This window comes from Oratosquilla oratoria, chromosome 22 (genome assembly GCF_046742065.1).
Source record: "Oratosquilla oratoria isolate Oo_2021 chromosome 22, ASM4674206v1, whole genome shotgun sequence".
Lineage (NCBI taxonomy): Eukaryota > Metazoa > Arthropoda > Malacostraca > Stomatopoda > Squillidae > Oratosquilla > Oratosquilla oratoria.
Genome location: NC_134798.1, coordinates 5485288 through 5492990, shown reverse-complemented (window position 1 = coordinate 5492990; position 7703 = coordinate 5485288).

Genomic DNA, 7703 nt, shown 5'->3' with positions numbered 1-7703 from the left:
TTATCCTCCACAATCTATAGGTCCGAAAGCTCTGGGTTTTTTTTCTTTCTTTTTTACACAGTCATCGTTAGGACATCTTGTAGAAATACACTGTAGGTCCAAGCACGGGAGCATCGATTCGCTGAGGCCAAAGTGCTACTTTGGCGAGCAGCAAATGATTTTATTCCTCTGAGTGGGAGCCCCAAACAATGAATGAATTAATTTATATACCTAACCTCGAAACATTCGAGGTTGCATATGGTTAATCGAGTCATCCTCGGGCTCCCCTCAGCTGAATAAAATCCTCGACTGCCCTCCATTTCCAGGAGGACTTCCTGACGGGCATCGTTGGACTTCGGTGATAGAGTTTGTCTCCATGATCTCCCTTGGACCTTCTATGGCGTCTTCTCCTCCAGATGGTCCTCATGAGCTTCACAAATTCTTCTTTAAGCTCTCCAGGGCTGAGGACCATTTGAGGACCCTGTGGACCTTTCTTAGTATAAATATATATATACATATATATATATATATATATATGCATATATATATAATATATATATATATTACATATATATATATATATATATATATATATATATTTATATATACATGCACAAACACACACACACACACACACACGCACGCGCACACACACACTTACACACACACACATACACACACACACACACGTATACACACACGCACGCACACACACACACACACACACACACACACACACACACACACACACACACACACACATATATATATATATATAATATATATATACTGTATATATATACATATATATTATATATATTTATATACATATATATATGTATATATATATATATATAATATATAATGTATAATGTATATATATATATGTATATATATGTATATATAATATATATATGTATATATATATATATATATATGTGTGTGTGTGTGTGTGTGTGTATATATGTATATATATATATATGTATATATATATACATATATATATATATATATATATATATATATAAATATATATGTACATAAATATACATATATGTGTGTATATATATATATATATATATATGCATATATATATATATATATGCATATATATATATATATATATATATATATATATATACATAATCGTATATATACGGTTATAACGTGGTTAGTCGTGTGGCACTTAGCTAGTCTATCTGGAAAGACCGTTTTCTAGAGCCTCGGTGTATCACTGCGCCAGCCACCACTCTCATGATTGGGGGCTATTTTTTTAAGAAGGACCAGGAATTCACAAACCCGAGCGGGAGATCTCCGGGAAACAAACTAAGAAAGGTCCACAAGGTCCTCAAATGGTCCTCAGCCCCGAAGAGCTTAAAGAAGAATTTGTGAAGCTCATGAGGACCATCTGGAGGAGAAGACGCCATAGAAGGTCCAAGGGAGATCATGGAGACAAACTCTATCACCGAAGTCCAACGATGCCCGTCAGGAAGTCCTCCTGGAAATGGAGGGCAGTCGAAGATTTTATTCAGCTGAGGGGAGCCCGAGGATGACTTGATTAACCATATACAACCTCGAATGTTTCGAGGTTAGGTATATAAATTAATTCATTCATTGTTTGGGGCTCCCACTCAGAGGAATAAAATCATTTGCCGCTCGCCAAAGTAGCACTTTGGCCTCAGCGAATCGATGCTCCCGTGCCTGGACCTACAGTGTATTTCTACAAGACGTCCTAACGATGACTGTGTAAAAAAAAAAAAACAGAGCTTTCGGACCTATAGATTGTGGAGGATAAAAATCTTAAAATAAGCCTCTGAAGGACTCACCTCTCTACCAAAGTTTTGTTAAAAAAAAAATTCGCTCTCTCATCTTGATCACTATCCTTCTGGCTGTCAACAGACGATTTTGTACAGTCAGAAAAGGGACATCTGATGAATTAAAAAAATCAAGTGGACGTATATCCCGAGTGACCGCTTTTCTCGACACTTTTATGAATACTGGACTTCCCACAAAAAAAAAAAAAAAAAAAAAAAAAAAAAAAAAAAAAAAAAAAAAAAAAAAAAAAAAAAAAAAAAAAAAAAAAAAAAAAAAAAAAAAAAAAAAAAAAAAAAAAAAAAAAAAAATTAGTCATGTGTTGCTTAGCGAGTCTATCAGGGAATAGTCCGTGCACTAGAGCCTCCAGATGTCCCTCCTCCTGCCACCTCTTTGGTGAAGGAATGAAGATGACTCCAGATGTCCTCATTGCTTCCAAACACCAAAGAGATCCAACAAGAACTTGAGGAGCTCCAGAGGACTCATCTGGAAGAGACGACGCCGAAGAAAAAATAAATGCTGCTAAGTGACCTACAGTGTCTCTCCATGACATTATTTGACACGTCGACTCCGTTAAAAAGAAAATAATAAAAAATTGAAATCTTGATTAGCCCCTGAAGGTTCCGACTCATCTTTATCAATATTCTTATGGCCTCAAAGGGACATCTAGAGGATTAAAGAAATTAAATGGACGTACATTCCATGTATCCTCTTTTTCGGCCATTATTATAAAAAAAAAAAACGAAAAATAGAATGTTAATAAAAGCGTCATTGTTAAAAAGAAAAAGAAACTGTTAGTCGTGTGTTACTTTGTGAATGTATCTGGGATGTTCGTTTCGTAGAGCCTCGAAAAACACTCCTGCCACCATTTCGACAACTGTGAAGTAATTTTTTCAAGGAAGGACCAAGATGACACTCCACCTAGCGGGAGGACCCAGAGGAAAGAATGAAGATGAATCTAGATGTCCTCAGTGTTTCCAAACCCCGAAGAGCTCCAACAAGGACTTGCGGAGTTCCAGAGGACTCATCTGGAGGAGACGACGCCGAAGAAGGCCCAAGGGAGATCGTGGAGACGAACTCCAGCACCGATGTCTGACGATGCCCGTCACTGAGATCCTCATGGAAACGGAGGAGGGCAGTCGAGGATTTTGTTCAGCTGAGGGGAGCCCCGAGGATGATTTGAATAATCATATGCAATCACGAAGGTTTCGATGTAAGATATGAATTAATCCATTCATTCTTTGGGGCTCCAACTCAGAAGAATAAAATCTATTGCCTTTCGCCAAAGTAACGTTATAGACTCGGTGAATCAATGCTCTTTTGGCTGGATCTAAGGCGTGTTTCTGCAAGACGTCTCCACGAGAGAAAAATAAAGACAGAACTCTTAGGACTATAAACTCTCTATAGGATAAAACTATCTCGATTACCGTCTGCAGGACTCGATTCATCTGCCCGCCAAAGATATTTCCTAAAAAAAAAAAAAAAGAAAAAAAAAATAAAAAAAAAAAAAAAAAAAAAAAAAAATGAATCGTAATGCTTTGTCACACGAGAGAATACTATTGAAAACGGACTCCGACTTACTCTGCCAACCTCTAATGAATTCTGGCAGACTCTAAGAGACTAACAGACTGACAGACACAGACGGCCACAACAAGGTTGAACGGATGAGTCGTCCTTGGTGTTGAGATCCAGTGACTGATCTAAATCCTTCATTCATTCTTTCTAATTAGTGAAGGCGACGTGGCTAGGTCCATTAATCTCGCTATCACTAGCTACCTACTCCAGCCAATAATCCTAGCAACCGGTCTAGGATTACATCTATCATTCACCGCAGTCTCTAAGCGGTTATAATTTTGTTTGCAATGTCACTCACGCTGGTCTTGTCGTTATAATCACCTGGCGTAGTACAGCCACATCGTCAGAGTTGGCTGAAATGATTGCAACGCTAATAGGTCCCTGCAAACACGAAATGTATTTTCGGTCGCACATTGATGACAGTAAGAGAACAGTTTGATGTCAAGGCTAAGTCTGACTGAGGCACTGGGTGCCAGCAGTGTCGAGGACTCTCAAGTTAGAGGCCACTGCCAGGCCATCGCCTTAAATAATAAGTAATTAGTAAATAATAATAAAATAATATTAGTCACGTAAATTATATGAAATTTGTCTTGTGTGTTTTCATAAGAAATCGAGTGCAATCATACATAGTTGAGCTACTACAATCTTAGAGTGGCTATCAAAATCTCATTTACACAAAAGCTAGAGAAATACAAAAAAATACCATCTGAGTTTCAAGCCTTTAGAGTCTACCCTATGATATGTTTATTTTTTCCTCATACAGGATTCTTATACTAGCTGGTACAATGGATTTAGAAAACCTAGCCGTTTTGCTTTTTATTGATCTCAGTCTTTTTCCTGAATGTAACATTTGGTAACTGTCATTCAGTGGGTGTGTTGCACCATTGATAATTACATGACATCTTTGGACTGCACTCCTTGTGTACATGTACAGCAATGAAATCATATTTTGAACACCCAGTTTTCCACAGTTCTTAATTAATCTTGCAAGTTTATTTATTTATTTATTTTTTTTCTACGCTGCAGTTGCCATACCAACAGGTGATAGAGAATGAAATGACGGACTGTACTACAGCGGAAAAGAATAAATCCATGATTTTTGAGTCAATTCTAAGTTTGTACAGTTTCCTTACAGAGTACATTCTGGAATTTACTTCTTTGTACATCGCCTCCGCATTACTATTAAAACTGAATTTATTATCTATGATCGTGTCAAGATATTTCTATTCATTAACAGTATCCATAAGTTCCTCATTTATATTTAATGACTGTTGAGCAACTTGTGTGTTACTAAAATCAATAACCATTTCCTTTGTCTTCTTAACATTAAGTTCATAAAGTGGATAACGTGTCGAACTCATAAGCAGGTGGTCGTGAGTTCTATTCCCGGGACCCTCTGTGGACTTCCTGACACCAATGACAAGGCGTGGATGTGACCCAATATTATTCAAAAAGTCCCTGTGGCTTTCTGCAACTGACAGGGCTTGACCTACTAGAGGTTTCTCACTTCCCATTTCATGGGAGTGACGTAGTGATTTTTTTTTTTTTTTTTTTTTTTTTTTAATTTTCATGAAGTATTATACTACCGTGTCTTCATCTTCGAACATGGGGTTATTTTCAAGAGTTTTTGTGTAGGTCACTACTTTTCCTTCTGTGTTTGTGTCTGGGAGTCATTTCTTGTATTCTGTTTCTGTCAAAATGTGTGGTTCTTCTCTACTCTGTCGGAGTCTGACGTAGTTTCTGTATTAACTTGAAGTCGGGAGATTATTTCGACTCTGTTTCCTGATTCTTTACTCCGAACTTTCTGTCGTTCGCCAAAGCATTTCGGAATATGGCAAAGCCTTTCTGAATCCAACTCAGTCTGTCCTGAGTTCGTCTCTGTCGGTGACTTCGGAAGCTATCAGAATATGGCGGAGCCCCATTTCATTCATTATTATTATATAAATTATTTTCCAATTATTTGACTTTTTTTTCCTTTTCAGAACATAACTGTTGCGGGGAGATGAGTCGGGTCCTTCCACGGCTTTTTTTTTATTTTTTTTTTTATAACTTTTCGGGGAGATGAGTCGGTCCTTCCACGGCTATTCGTTTTTTTTTTTTTTTTTCTTTATTTGTGTGTGTGAATGGAGCCTTCATGTCAAAAAGGGTAATGGAAACGTTCTGCAGCAACGCGCTGTACGTCCCATAACCAGGCCATAATCTTTCTTTGGCCAACGGCAAACGATTTTATTCCTCTGAGTGGAGCCCCAAACGATGAATTGATCGTCACATATGTAACCTCGAAACCTTCGAGGTTACATATGATTGATCGAGTCATCTTCGGGGCTCCCCTCAGCTGAATAAAATCCTCGACTGTCGTCCGTTTCCATGAGACGTCCATGAAGGACATGGTTGTACTTAGATGCTGCAGATCGTTTCCATGACCTGCCTGACCCCTTGTTTGTCGTCACTTCTTCCAGATGACCACTTAGGAGCTGTGCAAGTTCTCCTTGGAGTTCTTCGGGGTTCTGGACCGATCGAGGACCTTCTGGAACTTTCTTAGTTCGTTCCCCGGGGATTTCCCGCTCGGGGTCGCAAAGACCTAGTCCCTCTTCAAGAAATAGTCCCCAGTCATCAGAGCAGTGGCAGGTGCAGGGACATACCGGGGTTCTAGGAAACGGTTGTCCCAGATAGACTCGCTACGCACCACAGAACTAACCACATTATAACCGTATATATATATATATATATATATATATATATATATATATATATATATATGTATATATATATATATATATATGTATATATATATATATATACATATATATATATATGTATATATATATATATGTATATATATACATATGCATATATATATATGTATATATATGTATATATATGTGTATATATATATATGTATATATATATATGTATATATATATATGTATATATATGTGTATATATATATATGTATATATATATATGTATATATATATATGTATATATATATTTATATATATATATGTATATGCAGAAAAAACCACTCCGACCATGTCACTTCTCGCTCCGTTCTCAATTGTCCTATTTACCTCCTTGATAATCAGAGTACTTACCGCTCCTGCTAATTTTATAAACCCTTCCCTATGGTTGATGCAGTGGTATGAAGTAATGTAGGCTGCCTCCACTATTTTTCTTTTCTTTTTCTCTTGACCTTTGTGGAGCACCTCTATCTTGTTCCAATCTGGAAGATGACCACATTGGTCTAAATGAACTACTAGCGAGTTGGAGGTTCTGTGAGCTCTGGCGTCATTTTTGTGCTCATATGTCCGTAGCTCCACTGATCTTCCCGTCTCTCCATAATATCCTAACGGACAACCACCACATGGTATATTGTAAATTGCGCCCTTCTCTACATCCTTTTCTGATTTATTTCTATTCTTGACAACTTCTCCTAATTTTATACCCGTGGAGAAAGCAACGCTCACACCCGCTTTTGTGAGAATATGTTCCAACTCCTCCGCGTACTTCGAGTTGGGGACGGACAAAAACCCCGCCCTGCCTTCTCCGGACCAGTCGTCCTTCTTCCTTTTCATTATTACCGTTGCTTTCTTCCTCAATCTGTGCAGTAGTCCTTCCGGGTATCTGAGTTTAGTGAATACTTTGAAAATATATTTGATTTCATCCTCTAAAAATTCTTCGCTACAAATACGGTACGCCCTTAAGAAAAATTCTATAACAACTACGTTTTTAATTTTGTTACTATGCGCTGAGTAGAAATGAATCACATCGTCTTTATTGGTGCTTTTTTCTGTAGACCGAGAATAATACCTTACTACCTCTCCTCCAAATCACCGTATCCAAGAAAGCTAGTCTGTTACCCGTCTCGTGTTCGATAGTAAACTGGATGTTTGGTTCGACATGATTCAATCTACTCAACTTGTCATCTAATTGTACCTCTTTCGGAGCGATGACAAGGACGTCGTCCACATACCTCAGCCAAAGCGTGTCTCTACCCATTATCTTTATGAAATAATCTGTCTCTAAAACTTCCATATATAATGAAGCTAGAACCGCACTGAGAGGACTACCCATTGCAAGTCCTCGGTGTTGTCTGTATTCTTTCCCGTTGAACATGAAAGGACCAAACTTCACACATGAGGCTGATTTACCAGTGGGGAAAAGTGATTACTTGAAATTAGTGTCTCTATGTGTGAAGTTTAGACCTTTCATGTTCAACGGGAAAGAATACAGACAACACCGAGGACTTGCAATGAGTAGTCCTCTCAGTGCGGTTCTAGCTTCATTATATATGGAAGTTTTAGAGACAGATTATTTCATAAAGATAATGGGTAGAG